The following is a 15877-nucleotide window of genomic DNA, read 5'->3' on the forward strand; positions in this document are numbered from 1 at the left end:
TATCAGACCACCTATACCAGTCTTAAATTTCTTTCCTAAAGGACATGGACTACTAATATCACCAAAATCCGACCCACTATGGAATTTAATCGGTTCCAGCTTGTTGTATCTTAAGCACACGATACCAAAAAATTATGGTCACTAGGCCTCTAAATGTCACCCAGATCCTTGTCCTGAAATTTATGAAGCACCCATCCAGATGATTGGCTTACCCTGCTTCTAAATCTCTTTCCGATAGAAATTCCTAAAATTATTCAAATGTTCTACGGTTTTTAGACTTTGGATTAGGTAAAATGTTCTTAAACAAGAATCAACAGGCATTGAAAGTAAAACCCTTTGTCTTACAAAAACACCTTAAGAATGAAAGGACAAAAGAACAAGTCATAAACTGGCCAGATCTGGTTCCAGGAGGGTAGCCAGCCTTGCAGCTCACTTTCATTGGCTGTTCCAGTATTTTTTTCCTGGGACGCCCGGGGATTAGGCCTCCAAAATAGTACTGATCTGCTAACTGCGGGTGACATTCATATTGGACACAGAACATGTCCAGTGCTGGCTTTTAAGGGTAAAGTAATGGCAGAATCCTGAAGAATCCTGGCTTTGGTCTGGGCCAGCCCCGGGCCATGGTAGCCATTTTGGGGAATGAAACAGCTCATGGAAGATTTCTGTTTGTCACTCTGCCTTTCAAATAAATAAATAACAACTTTTTAAAAACTAAAGAAATGGCAGAAGCAAGAAACCTATATTGTTTAAATGCAAACAAGTCCTAAACAGCCACTGACCATTTACTGGTTTACTGCCTGCAGGCTTTATATCCCTGCCCCCACCAGCCCTCAATCCTCCACTTCACTTCCTCCCCTTCATGACCTACGTTCACCTTCACTAGTGCTTGGCAACACTATAGAAACCCTTTGGGATCACATATGTAGAAACCGAAATAATAAAAGAGAAAGTAACTTGTTTAAATTCGGTTAGCTAGTCAGACCCAAATGGAAATGCTCCGGGCACATTCTATGCCTACGATTAGCTGCATCCCAATCTTCTAATTTGGGCTTCCAAATGCAACACAACAGGAAGAAACCAAGGTCTCTTCTACAGAGATTCAGATGACACCGATTCTAGGCTTGTCATTTTCTTGACACGTAGTTCCCCACCCCAGCTACGCTGGGACTTAAAAAAAAAAAAAAAAAAGGCAGCCATTGCATGATTTGGTCACCAGATGGCAGCATGAACATAAAATTGCCAAAGAAGTACTGAGTCTGGTTTGCAGTAAAGGAGACCGACAAGCTGCACTAGGATCTGAACTTAAAGGGAAAAAGACGTAATCACACTCGTTCCATATCAGAAGAAAGGGTGAAAGAAAATTACTCGTCCCCCGCCGTCCCCGCCGGTGGCCGCGCCGTGCGCTCACCTTGGCGGCGTGCAACGCGCCCTCAGCGCGCGTAGAAACCCGGGGCGGGTGCGGAAAGCCCTTCGTCCTGGGAAACGTGGTGCTGCCAGAAAAGCGGCCGCTGTCTCGCCCGCCACGCAACGAACGTTCGTGGGGAACCTGGCGTTAAACGACTCGCTTCTGACTCGGAGTTTCGTACGTAGCAGAGCAGCTCCCTCGCTCGATCTATTGAAAAGTCAGTCCCCGGACACAGGGGTTTTAAAAAAAAAAAAAAAAAAAAAAAAAAAACTGCTCAAACGCTTTCTTTAGTGGGAGTTCGACCTTAGCTTCCGGGCAGAGCTATTTAAAAAAGACATTAATAAAGAATAGAAGGTTGAATTAGCAGCTGGGTGGGGACCCTGCAAATTGTTACCAGTGAAAAGCAATTACAATGACAAGGACATTTTATGGAGAAGAGAAGACAAGACCTGGGGGAGGGCTCTTTACAACCGGGAAAGGCTGTTTGCTATGGTAGAAAGCGTTTGTTCATCTTGTTGGTAATGCTGTATAAATAAGGATATCTGAGTACTCTGAGCCGTCCAAACTTGGGACAGACTGCTGCCAGAGCTGTTGACATGCTGATCGCTGATGGTGCACAAGCCGGTGGCGGATTTATAGGCATGCTACGGAGAAAATCATCAGATAAAAAAAAGGTAGGCCACACTCCCTGTTACGTTTCTTTAAATAGCCCCAAATCCTATCAACCTCATCATAGTGTAAATTATCATATGTTTCGTGGCTATATCAGCATGCTGGGAGGTTTCTAGTTTATCAAAAAGCAACATGTTTTGTGCAGGGGTTAGAATGTCACTTGAGGAGCCGGTGGTATAGCTTAGCGGGTGAAGCCGCTGCCGGCACTTAATATGGACGCCGGTTTGAAACCTGGCTGCTCCACTTCCAATCCAGCTCTCTGCTGTGTCCTGGGAAGGCAGTAACAGATGGCCCAAGTCCTTGGGCCCCTGCACCTGTGTGGGAGACCAGGAAGAAGCTCCTGGCTCCTGGCTTCTGATCCGCACAGCTCCGGCCGTGGCGGCCATTTTGTGAGTGAACCATCGGATGGGAGACCTCTCCCTCTCTCACTCTGCCTCTCTCTCTCTGTGTAACTCTGACTTTCAAATAAATAAATAAATCTTTAAAATAAAATAGCACTTGGGATGTCTGCATCCCATGTCAGAATGCCTAGATTCAAGTCCCAGGTCCACTCCTGATTCCAGCTTTCTGCTAATGCACTCCCTGGGAAGCAGCAGATGATGGTTCAAGTGCTGCCACATGGGAGACCTGGATTGAGTCTGTTGCAGGCATTTAGAGGAGTTAATCAGTGGGTGGAAGATACCTCTCTGGGTCTCTCCCCTTTTCAAATGAAAATTTTAAAAATTATTAAAAAGAGATTATAAAAGTCAAAGATCAGTGAGCATATATTAAAAATACTGTTTAAAGAAATATTGAACTCAATTGTATACATGTAGAAATGCAAATTTACTTTGAAACACATCAAAACACCACATGAACAAATGCATGAATAGTTAAGTGGTTATAAGCTTAGTAGTATATTAATGGTAGAGCCTAATGTAGTTTTCTTTCATCCTTGCTGCGTGATTTAAAAATTTGGTAGTCAAAATGAACTGTTGAGTGGGGAGCCATACCCTGAGAATGCCAGAGGAGAGTACTCCAAAAATCCATCCATCTACTGCAACAACCATTAAAGTACAAGGAAACTGTCAGAATGAACAGCTTTGGAACTCTGGAATCTAATTAAAACCAGAACAACTGCTTCATGAAGAAAGGCTGCTAAAATTCATAAAGAGAGCATTGTGTTGTTTTGGGTTACCCACCTAAGTACTCTGCATTTTCCAGCCAGCGTGGCAGCTGGCTGTGTTTCTAATGTTGCCTGCTGGTGCTGCAAGGAGTGATGTGGGTCTTGTTCTCAAAGCACTGTAATTGGGCATTTTGATTTGCCTCAGGGCTCAGGGCTTGCTTTGGTTGCACACACCTCAGAATTCTCTCAGCCTCCAAAGTGGTGCCCAGTTAAAGCATTTAAAGACACACATTATTCACAGACACATGGAGCAAAGGCCAAGAGATGGGGCAAGTGGCAGACAAACGAAAACACCCTGGACGAGTAGAGGGCAGAAGATACCTGAGGGAATAAAGGTGTTTGAAAGCTCTCATAGACACTGGAGAATCAAGCAGAGCATGGGCATCACCAGGGCTATACACTCGCCCAGAAAAGGCCTGAAAAGAATGCAAATATGCACGTAAGAGTGATTTACTTAAAAATCTGGCTGACCTTTGGGCTCCATGTATGCAGAAGGAAGAATTTTAAGTATCTCAGCTAGGCCTTGGAAGAGTGTCACAAATCAGAGCCAATCTGCAAAGAAAGATAACTATAACCTAAAAAGGACCAGCAACAAGCACTGGGGACAGAGAAGGACTGTATGTAAAGAATGATGTCATTGTAACATTTGAATATTACGTATACCTATTTAATTATATATTAGAGGCCGGCATTTTGGCTCAGTTGATTAAACCACTGCTTGCGATGCCAGCATTGCATATTGGAGTACCAGTTTGAGTCCTGGCTGCTCTGCTCCCATCCAGCTTCCTGCTATTGCACCTGAGAAGGCAGCAGAAGATGACCCAAGTGCTTGGGCCCCTGCCACCCACTTCTTGGGAGATCCACATGGAGTTCCTGGCTCCTGTCTTCGGCCTGGCCCAGCTCTGCCTGTTGCAGGCATTTGGAGAGTGAATCAGCAGATGAAAGTTCTGTGTGTGTGTGTGTGTGTGTCCGTCTGTCTCTTCTGTCACTCTACCTTTCAAATAAGTTAAATAAATATTTTTAAAATAATATATTACAAATGTGTACTATCCACAATAAAAATCACAAGACATACAAATAAAAAATATTTATTTACACTGGGAATAAAATGGAATTTAATAATTTCCGACTTAATGACTGTTTTGTCCAGTATCTCCTACACACTTTTGATTTTTATTTGCCTGGAATATCTTTTTCTATCCCTTCACTTTTAGTCTGTATGTCAGTAAAATTGAAGTGAATCTCTTGTTATTTAATTTTTATACACTCAGCTGCTCCAGGTCTTTTGATTGGAGAATTTTATCCATTTAGTAAAGATAATTTTTGATAAAGTCTTACTATTGTCATTTGGGTCCTTCTTTTCTGCTTGTTTGGTAGATTCTTTCTTCCTCTCTTGCTATCTTCCTTTGTGAACTGAATTTCCATAGTGTATGGAATTTTTCCTTTTTATGTTTTGTGTATTTACTGTAGGTTTTTACTTTTGTTATCATTTGGCTTACACAAAACATCTTATACTTAAAACTGATCATTTTTACGCTGAAAACAACTGTACTTTGATCACATTAAAAATTATACTTTTGGGGCTGGCACTATGGCATAACAGGTAAAGCCACTGCCTGCAATGCGGGCATCCCATATGGGCACTGGTTCGAGTTCCAGTTGCTGCACTTCTGATCCAGCTCTCTGCTGTGCCTGAAAAAGCAGTAGAAGATGGCCCAGGTCCTTGGTCCTCTGCACCCACATGGGAGACCCGGAAGAGGCTCCTGGCTCCTGGCTCCTGGCTTCGGATCGGCACAGCTCTGACCGTTTCGGCCATCTGGGGAGTGGATGGGAGACCTCTTTCTCTGTCTCTACTTCTCTCTGTAGCTCTTTCAAATAAATAAATAAAAAAAAAATCTTAAAAAAAAAAAAAAGAATTTCCTCTAATGCAGGCCTTGAGGTGATGAACTCCCTTAGCTTTTGTTTATCTGGGAAAGTACTTCTCACTCATTTCTGAAGGACAGCTTTACTGGTTAAAGTATTGTTTGTTGTTAGAGATTTTTTTCCTTCTGCCCTTTAGAAAATATCCTCTCACCATCTCTTGATCTGCAATGTTTCTGCTAAGAAATCCACTAATAGCTATATGAATACCAGATCTCCCCTTTATGTGATGTGCTTTCTTGTCTATTGCAGTTGAGATAATTCCTTTTTGTCCTGAATTTTTATTATAATGTATCTTAGTGATCTCTTCTTTGGGTTGAATTTAATTGGAGACATCTGATTTCCTGGTCTTGGATTTTTTTTTTAATCTTTCCACATTTGGGAATTTCTTGCCAATATTTCTTTTTTTTGTTTTGTTTTGTTTTGTTTTTTTGTTTGTTTGTTTTGACAGGCAGAGTGGACAGTGAGAGAGAGAGAGAGAAAGGTCTTCCTTTTGCTGTTGGTTCACTCTCCAATGGCTGCCGCGGCCAGCACACTGCGCTGATCCGAAGGCAGGAGCCAGGTGCTTCTCCTGGTCTCCCATGGGGTGCAGGGCCCAAACACTTGGGCCATCCTCCACTGCACTCCTGGGCCATAGCAGAGAGCTGGCCTGGAAGAGGGGCAACCGGGACAGAATCCGGTGCCCCGACCGGGACTAGAACCCAGTGTGCTGGCGCCGCAGGCGGAAGATTAGCTTATTGAGCCGCGGCGCCGGCCCTTGCCAATATTTCTTTAAATAAGTCGTGTATCTCTTTCTGCTTTCTCCATCTCTACCATTACAAAAATGCTAGCTCTCTGTCATTTTTAAAGGATTATTTTATTTATTTGAAAGGCAGAATTACAGAGAGAGAATCTTCCAACGCTGGTTCACTTCCCAAATGGCCACAACAGCTGGGGCTGGGCCTGGATGAAGCCAAGAGCCTGGAACTTCATCTGGATCTGCCACATGGGTGGTAGAGGTCCAAGCACTTGGACCATCTTCTGCTGCTTTCCCAGGCACATTAGCAGGGTGCTGGATTGGAAGTGTGGAAGTGAAGCAGCTGGGACTCAAACAAGTGCCCATATAGGATGCTGGTGTCTCGGGTGGTGACTACCTACTACGCCACAATGCCGGCCCTAGCAACTGATATTTCTAATACTCTGTAAGAGAGAGAGGTCTCTTAGACATACTTTATGTTTTATCTCTTTTATTTTAAAAATATTTATTTGTTTGAAAGGCAGACTTACAGAGAGAGCCAGGAGCTAGGAACTGCATCCGGATATCCCACAGCGGTGACGGGGCCCAAGCACTAGGGCCATCTTCTGTTGCTTTCCCAGATACATTATTAGGGAGCTGAACCAGAAGTGGAGCTGTACCACAGCACCAGTCTCACTAGCTACAATATTGAATCGGCCTAAAAGTACATCAACAGATGAATGGACAAAGAAAATGTGGTATTTATGCACAATGAAATAATATTCATCCATCCAAACAGATGAAATTCTATCATTTGTGATGCCATGGATGAACCTGGAGGACATTATGTTGAGTGAAATAAACCAGACACAGGAAGACAAATACCACACAATCTCACTCATGTATGGAAATTTTTGAAATTGGTTTTATAAAAGTAGAGAGTAGGATGGTGGTTACCAGAGGCTTGGTTAGTTGGAGCAAGGAACAGATGGAAAGACTTCGATCAAAGGGTATGTAATTACAGTTATATAGGATGAATATAAAAATATGCCCAGAATAGGAAAATATGAGGCAGCAGATTAGTGATTGCCTGAGTCTAGGTGCTAGAGGGGAGGGTAGGAGGACATGAGGAATGACTACTCATGGAGTTTCTTCGCTGGGTAACAAAAATTGACTGTGGTGATGGTTGTATAACTCTGTGAACAAATTAAAAACCATTGAATTGTATACATGGTTGAACTATACGAGATGCGAATTATATCTTAATAATGCTAATGACACATTATGTTAAAGAAGCCATACACAGAAGCTGCATCTTGTATGGCTCTTCCTATATGAAATAGCCACATTGAGCAAGTCCATAAAGTTAACAAGGCTAGTGTCTGCCAAGGGCTGAAGGGAGGGAGGAACGGGGAGTGGCTCCTATGTGGAAGGGATTTCTTTGGAGGATATGAAAGTGTTCTGGAAATATATAGTGATGACAGTTTCACAAAATTTTCATGTATTAATAATTGTATAACATTTTAATGTTTTAAGTATTGCTGGATGTGCACCTGAAACAGCTAAAAGGGCAGGTTTTACACTCTATATTTCATCACAATTTTAAATAGAATGTTGGGGAAATGGAGTCATAGAAAATTTTGAAGCCCTGTAAAATTCTGACTACCTTCCTAGAGAGAGAGGCCCAGCCCCCTCCAGGCACTTTAACTGCTCAAACTAAGGTGCTAAACCAGTGACTAAATCAGTGTTCTAGTTTCCAGCCCTAGTCAAATTTCCAGTTGACAGCAGCTGCACAAGTGACTCCTGGCAGTGCTACAAAATTCATAATTTCTCAGGAAAACCCAAACAACCCACAGAATTGTGAGAAATGAGTTGTGTATTTTTTAAAAAAGATTTATTTGTGTATTTATTTATTTGAAAGGCAGAGTGACAGAAAGAACTTCTACCTGCTGGTTCACTCCCCCAAATGACCACAAGGGCTGGAGCTGGGCCAGGTGGAAGCTAGGAATCTGGAACTCCATCTGGGTCTCCCATGTGGGTGGCAGGGGCCCAAGCACTTGGTCCATCTTCTGCTACTTTCCCAGGGACATTAGCAGGGAGCTGGATTGGAAGAGGGGCAGCAAGGACTCAAACCAGTGCTCCGATATGGGATGCTGGTGTTGCAGGCAGTACCTTAACCTACTATACCATAACACTGGCCTCAAGTTGTTATATTTTAGAAAAATATAGGAAACAAATAATAAATAATAAACAAATAACTGTAGCTCCAGGTGATTCTTTAGCACACCAGAATTTACTCCTTCAAAAAGGATGAAATTGGATGAGAAAGGGTAAAAGGTAGTTGCAGCTGACTTCTTGGAAACTGATTAATCACTGATAAGATAATCCACCAGAACTTGACCTAGTGCCAATTATGAGTATTGAAGGCAATGAGGACTAGGGGTTAAGGGAGGGAATAGCCATACATACCACCCAGGGCCTCACGTGATTTCTCATAATCTCTCAGTTAGGTTAATCCTATTCAAATTGAGGTATTCAGCTCCTTCACATAAAGCTATGTTTTTGTTTGAGAACTATTAATCTGATAGGCTTTTAGGGATCAGTAGTGCTCAAAAATTTGTCAGTTCAGTAGATCATCAGCGTCAGCATCATGTGGAAAATTCCTAGAAATGTGTAATTCTAGGCCCCTTACTAGACCTACTGGAAAAGAAACAGAGGACACAGCCCAGCAATCTGTGTTTTATCAGGCCCTCCAAATGATTCTGACACACATTAAAACTAGGGCTTCTCAAGAAACTGAGGTAGGGGCGGGAAGTTGCATTCTGGCACAGCTGGTTAAGCTGCTTTCTGCGACACTGGTATCCATTATGAGCACCTGTTCTTGTGGCTGCTCCACTTTCAATCCAGCTCCATGCTAATACACCTGCAAAAGCAGTGGAAGATGACCCAAGTGTTTGGGCCCCTGCTCTCAAGTGGGAGACCCAAAAGAAGCTGTTTGCTCCTGGATTCAGCCTAACTTAGCCCAGGCTGTTACGGTCATTTGGGGAGTGGACCAGCAAATGCGAGATCTCTCTCTCTCTCTCTCTGCCTCTGCCACTCTCTCTGTAACTCTGCCTTTCAAGTAAATAAGTTTTTTTTTTTAAGGTTTATTATTTATTTGAAAGGCAGAGTTACAGAGAGGCAGAGGCAGAGGCAGAGAGAGAGAGGTCTTCCATCTTCTGGTTCACTCCCCAGATGGCGGCAATGGCCAGAGCTGTGCCAATTTGAAGCCAGGAGCCAGGAGCTTCTTCTGGTTCTCCCATGAGGGTGCAGGGACCAAAAGATTGGGCCATCTTTGACTGCTTTCTCAAGCCATAGCAGAGAGCTGGACCGGAAGTGGAGCAGCTGGGACTCAAACTGGCCCCATTATAGGATACCAGCACTGCAGGTGGTGGCTTTACCCACTTTGCCACGCGCCAGCCCCATAACTAAATCTTAAAGACAGAGAGAGAGAGAGAGAGAGAAATTCTTCCTCACTTCCAAATGAAGCGGCCCTCCCTCTCAACAAAAATTCTTTCATATGGTCATCTGAGTAAGTTCAGTGTGAAAACAGCATAATTTCCTTGTATCTTTTTCTTTTGCAAAAAGGAAAAATACAAATGTTGTTCCAAGGCAGTTTTATTTTTTATAATTTCGAGCAATGACAGTCTCTCAGTTCGGATTCCTCAAACTCCTATAAGTAAAAACAGCACAATGTTATTTTGTGTCACTGTCTGTTAGGAAACTGGCGAAGTTTTATCTATGGCACGATCTACACCCTGATTTACATCCCAAGCTCTAGCCCCCCCCCCCCCCCATTGCTGGAAGCCCAGTGGCCACATGGCCCAACCTCTGTTGTCAAGCTCCACCCCCATCCTAATGGGATTTGCTGCTCCTGCTTCCCTGCCCGCCCTCGGGCAAAGTTTTAAAAGGACCTGTTCCTGAACACCTGCTCTCTTGGTTCTTCTCTCCTGCTCTGCTCTCTCCTGCTCGCTTGGCTTCTCGCTTCTCTCCTGCTCACTCTCTCTAGCCTTTTCTCCTCTCTCACTCCCCCCTCTCCTCTCTTCTCTCCTCTTTCTCTCTTACTCTCCTTCTCCCTCTTCGCCCCTTCCCTCCAGTCTGCTGGGTTTTCCCCAATAAACTCTTTCCCTTACTCCGGTGTCCGGTGTGCTCTGTGATGGCTAACAGAAATATATAACACTGTCAGGAAACAGATGGTAAAATAGAGGGATGAGCAATGTTGTCTAGAACTAAAGATTATACACACACACACACACACACACATATATAATTTAATTTATTTGGAAGGCAGAGTGACAGAGAGAGGGGGAGAGACAAAGAGATTTCCCATCCACTGGTTCACTCCCCAAATGGCCAAAATGGCTGGGTTGGGCCAGGCCGAAGCCAGGAGGCAGGAACATTTTTCAGGTCTCCAAAATGGGTGGCTGGGGCCCAAGCACTTGGGCCATCTTTCACGGCTTTCCCGGGCCATTTGCAGGGAGCTGGATTGGAAGTGGGGCAGCTGGATCTCGACCTGGCGCCCATATGGGATGCCGGCATCGCACGTGGAAGCTTCGCCCACTGTACCACAATGCCTGCCTCCTCAGTGACACTTTTTTGCGTCTCACCCTCACAACCTCCTCCCAGCAGCCATACTTCTGTCATTCCCTGTGGCTGTTGCAGTATTCAGATGCTGGGCAGCACACCCTTGCCCTGAGGATAAGTGGCCCCAGGGTTCTGCTGCTCTTTATCCTCTCCCAAACATATGCAAACTCCCAAGGAGACCTTGGAAGGTGCCCCTCCCTGCCTCAGCTACCAGACTTCCCCTACACACCACAACCTTGATGCTCCCACCCGGCAAGCTGTCCAGGAAGGACCTTCTGGAACAGGCACCAGGAGGAAGCTGGCAGGAAATCAGGTTGCAGCTGAGGTGGCTGTGGGCCACACACCTGCAGAGTAACGGAGATGAGCATCAAAGATCTCCCAGAAATGATGACTCCATCACTTCTCAAGTGTCGTATCTTCATTTCACCTTTCTTATCCAATCCCTGTCATCTGCATGAAGCTGGCAGGAGATCCAGGCAGTACTAATCAGTTTCAAAGGGAGCTAATTCCTCAAGTCTCTAATATTACAGTCACCTGGGGGAGTGAACCAGTACATGGGATCTCTCTCTCTCTCTCTCTCTCTCTCAAATATATAAATTAACTAAAATTTAAAAGAGCAAAAAAGTTTATTTTTAGGGTGAACTTTTTGCAAGTGGTCAGATCTTTTGAAGTTCAGTGTCCAAGCTCTCAATTGCCTCATTTAAAAAATAAAATAAATAAAACTGTGGGGCCGGTGCTGTGGCTTAGCCGGTAGGGCCGCCGCCTGCAGTGCCCTATGGGTGCTGGTTCTAATCCTGGCTGCTCCTCTTCCAATCCAGCTCTCTGCTACGGATTGGGAAAGCAGTGGAAGATGGCCCAAGTCCTTGGGCCCCTGAACCCACGTGGGAGATCCGGGAGAGGCTCCTGGCTCCTGGATTTGGATCAGCACAGCTCCGGCTGTTGCGGCCAACTGGGGAGTGAACCGGGGGATGGAAGCCCTCTCTCTCTCTCTCTCTCTCTCTGCCTCTCCTCTGTCTGTGTAACTCTTTCAACTAAATAAATAAATCTTTAAAAAAATAAAAAAATAATGTCATCACACAGAGCATGCATTCTGCTGTTGGATAGCTTGTACAATTCCATGCTGTCTCTGTCTGGTGAATTCACTCATTTAACATACTTTCCTGGCCCTTAGAAAAGATTTTATTTGCTAACTAGAACTATTTGAGGGTAGGGGCTAGGCCAAATCCAGAATCTTTATTTGCAAGTGGGAATTCCATCTATACATCTTAGAATATGTTTCTAGGCTGCATTCCACAGCTTCTAAATATTATTCTTGGTCTTCAGTAACAATCTATTTCACCTAGCTAGTGTACACCTAGTATGTTTACTCATGTGTGTGCACACATTGTGTGTGTGTACAGGTGTGTGTGTGTGTTAGAGGTCAGGAAAAAGATAGGAGGAAACAGAGTGTGATTTGTTGATTAAGAACTGTCCTTTTTGTTCTTTTTCTTTCTTTTGTTTTTTTTTTCTTTTCATTCATTTTCTTTTTTAATATTTCATTTATTTACTTGAAAGGCAATTAAAGAAAGAAAGATATCTTTCATCCACTGGTTCATTCCCCAAACGGCCACAATGGCTGCGGCTGGGCCAAGCCAAGCCAGGAGCCTAGCAATCCATCCCACATCCCACGTGGGTGGCAAGGGCCCAAGCACTTGATTTATCTTCCACTGATTTCTCAGGCACATTAGCAGGGAACTGGATCAGAAGTGGAGCAGCAGCAACTCCAACCGGCACCCATATGGGATGCCAGCATTGCAGACGGCAACTTTACCTGCCACGCCACAGCACCAGCCCTATGATTTGATTTTTATCATGCTTTATTTGAGAAGCAGACACACAGAGAAAGAGAGAGAGAAGGACAGACAGAGAAAGAGCTCGCCCATCCACAGGCCCATCCCCCAAATGACTGAAACACTCAGGGCTGGCCTGGGGCTAAAGCTAGGACCAAGGAACACAATCCAGGTTTCCCACACGGGTGGCAGGAACTGTTGTGGGGGAGGAGGTTTATTTATCTTTATTGCAAGAATTCTTAGTTTTGACATATATAAGGCAAATTTTATTCAGAAGGTGAGAAAGTGAACATACGCATGTGAGCATGGATTGCCCCACAGAGAGAGATACCTGTCCTAAGTGGGCAGCAGGCCAGAGGAGAGCAGGGTGGGTGAGGGGAGACAGAGCATCTCAGTACCTCCTCCAGTTATGGTCTCTAGCAGAAGAGAAAGAGCACCTCCCAGCCCCTTCTTTTATGAGTTGTGGGGGCTGAGAGTGTCTCTACAGACATAAAGCCACTTGGGAGTTTTATAGTACTCCTATAAAATTCCATGTGGAGCTTTTTTAAAAAAAATATTTATTTTCGGCCGGCGCCGCAGCTCACTAGGCTAATCCTCCGCCTTGCGGCGCTGGCACACAGGGTTCTAGTCCTGGTCGGGGCGCCGGATTCTGTCCCGGTTGCCCCTCTTCCAGGCCAGCTCTCTGCTGTGGCCAGGGAGTGCAGTGGAGGATGGCCCAAGTGCTTGGGCCCTGCACCCCATGGGAGACCAGGAGAAGTACCTGGCTCCTGCCATCGGATCTGTGCGGTGCGCCGGCCGCAGCGCGCCAGCCACGGCAGCCATTGGAAGGTGAACCAACGGCAAAGGAAGACCTTTCTGTCTCTCTCTCTCATTGTCCACTCTGCCTGTCAAATATATATATATATATATATAGTATTCATTTGAAAGGCAGAGTTGGAGAGAGAGAGGGAGATACAGAGACAGAGAGAGAGAGATCTTCCATCCACTGCTTCACTCCCAAATGGCTGGGCTGAAGCCAGGAGCCAAGAGCTTCTCCCAAGTTTCCCACGTGGGTACAGGGGCCCAAAGACTTGGGCCATCTTCAGCTGCTTTCACAGGCACATCAGCAGGGAGCTGAATTGGAAGTGGAGCAGCAGGGACTTGAACCCATGTCCATATGGGATGCCGGCATCAAAGGCAGCAGCCTAACCCAATACACTACAATGCTGGCTCCCCATATGGAGCTTAACATATATAAGTTTATGGTGTCTTTTCCTCAGGTTCTAGATGAACCAGCGGCTGGAATCTCTCTCTCTCTCTCTCACTCTCTCTCTCTCCTTTTTCTTTCTTTCTGTAACTCTGACTTTCAAATAAATGAATAAATCTCTCTTTTTTTAAAAGATTTTTATTTATTTATTTGACAGTTACAGACAGTGAGAGACAGAAAGGTCTTCCTTCCATTGGTTCACACCCCAAATGGCCACAATGGCCGGAGCTGTGCTGATCCAAAGCCAAGAGCCAGGTGCTTCTTCTTGGTCTCCCATGTGGGTGCAGGGTCCCAAAGACTTGGGCCATCCCAGGCCACAGCAGAGAGCTGGATTGGAAGAGGAGCAGCCGGGACTAGCACCGGCACCCATATGGGATGCCGGCGCCGCAGGTGGAAGACTAAGCTACTGAGCCATGACGCCAGCCCCTGAATAAATCTTTTTTTCTTTTCTTTTTTTTTTTTTTTAAAGAATAAAGGGTGTGAGATAATGGTGGAAGATGCATAAGCACAGGTGTTACATTTAATGCTGCAGTTTGGGGAGTTAGAAAGGGTTCTGTTTGGATTGTTGGTGGAAACATAAACAAAAATATGGGCCCACAGTGAGTGCTATGGATTGAATAGGACATGGACTTTCTGGAAAACTGACCCTAAAAATAGTGGCGGGGATTTCAGCAAAGCATTCAGGCCACAGCATGGGTATTATTGAATGCTTTTAGTAAGTTTTAAATTGGCAATAAGGAGCGTAACAGAAAGATTTGAAAATTTGCAGCCTGGCCAGAAAAGGAAGGAAAGAAAAAGCTTCTTCAGGACAGGCAAACAAGATGAACAAACAACTTGATAAAAAGATCTGTGCAAGTAAAAGGAAGCCATGTGCTAAAAGGCGAGATAATGAGAAAAAGACCTCAAAGGCATTTGAGAAGTTTTCAGGGCTGCCCTTGAGTAGCAGGCCCAGAGACCTGGAAGGGCAGAATTGTTTCATGAAACCCCAGGGCCAGTTCTGGTTTCTGGATTGCTGACAAGTTGCTCTGAGGCTCCTCCTATAACCCTGGTTCAAGCAGGACCAGGCACAGCTCTTGCTGGCAGCAGACCTTGGCATTATCCATGTGATACTGGTTTTGTGGTCACGTCGAATGTGAAAGTTATGGAGTCATGATGGCTTTCACCAAGATTTCAAAGGAAAGCCTGGAAGGCCAGGCAGTTATGGAGTCAGAGTCTTTGTCTGGAGCCTTTAATAGGGTGATGCCTATTGAATGCATAATGGAGATCCCAGAGAGGTTGAGGTACCAGTGATGTGAAATGCCTGCCAATGAACGCTTCAAGCAGCATGCAATGTAAGCCTTAGAAAACTAGACATGAGTGTGCAACCCCAGAGAATAGCTATATAGGCAGAGTCCAACATAGCCATGGAGAAATGGAGGCCTCCACCCAGATTTCAAAGAAAGTCTTAGACAATGTAGGGGACCAGGCAGAGACCTATTGCAGCAGGGCACAGACACTGCAGAGAGCCCCAAATAGGGCAGGGCCACACAGGAATGTGTTGGAGCTGCCACAGAGTCCCTGTCAGGTAAATGCATATTGGAGCCACATGTGAGATCTGCAGCATGGCCTACAATCAGCAAGGCCGCAGGGGCAGGGCTGCCAAAACCCTTGGGAGTCCATCCCCTGGCATATTGTGCCTGCAATGCTATACATGGAGCTTCAGCATTTAATGTCTGCCCAGGTGGTTTTTGTCTAACTGTGGCCTGATTCCTCATTCTCATTTCGCTGTTCTTTGCTTTTGGAATGTTCCACTATTGTATCTTGGAAGTTTGTAACTTATTCTTGGCTTGAAATAAGCAGCTCACAGCTAAATGAGTTGGCCTTGAGCCTCCAGTGAGACTCTGGACTTTCGACTTGCATTCACATCAGACTGCGGTAAGACTTTGGAAATACTGAGAATTGGATGATTACTGTTATATGTGAGAAAGACATGCATGAGTTTTGGGGATCCAGGAGCAGATATAGTTTAAATAGGATATAGATCTCAAACTCATACAGACAGGTTCCCAAAGTCAAAGGTTGATACTACTAATATGGGGGAATCTTTTTTTCTCAAAGATTTATTTATTTATTTATTTAAAAGGCAGAGTTACAAAGAGAGGGAGAGAGAGAGAGAGAGAGGTCTTTCATCTGCTGGTTCACTCCCCAAATGACCACAACAGCTGGACCTTGGCCAGGTGAAATCAGGAGCCAGGAATTCCATCTGGGTCTCCCACATGGGCACAGGGGCCCAAGCACTTGGGCCATCTTCTGCTGCTTTCCC

At 44.9% G+C, this 15877-nt stretch overlaps 1 long non-coding RNA gene across 3 annotated transcripts in view; it reads left to right on the forward strand.

Moving 5' to 3' along the window:
• The first annotated feature begins 1200 nt into the window (after nt 1–1200).
• LOC149119644 (uncharacterized) overlaps nt 1201–15877 on the forward strand; it is an 89745-nt gene continuing 75068 nt past the window's right edge. For 2 of the 3 annotated variants that reach the window (XR_016227860.1, XR_016227859.1), the window contains exon 1: nt 1201–2079. This is a non-coding gene — a long non-coding RNA (uncharacterized LOC149119644). Of the gene's footprint in view, nt 2080–2332; nt 2467–3038; nt 4364–15877 lie in introns of those variants that run through there. The other variant, XR_016227858.1, reaches the window with a different exon arrangement.

This window comes from Oryctolagus cuniculus, chromosome X, assembly GCF_051225735.1.
Source record: "Oryctolagus cuniculus isolate XC-2025 breed Fujian yellow rabbit chromosome X, ASM5122573v1, whole genome shotgun sequence".
Classification (NCBI taxonomy): domain Eukaryota; kingdom Metazoa; phylum Chordata; class Mammalia; order Lagomorpha; family Leporidae; genus Oryctolagus; species Oryctolagus cuniculus.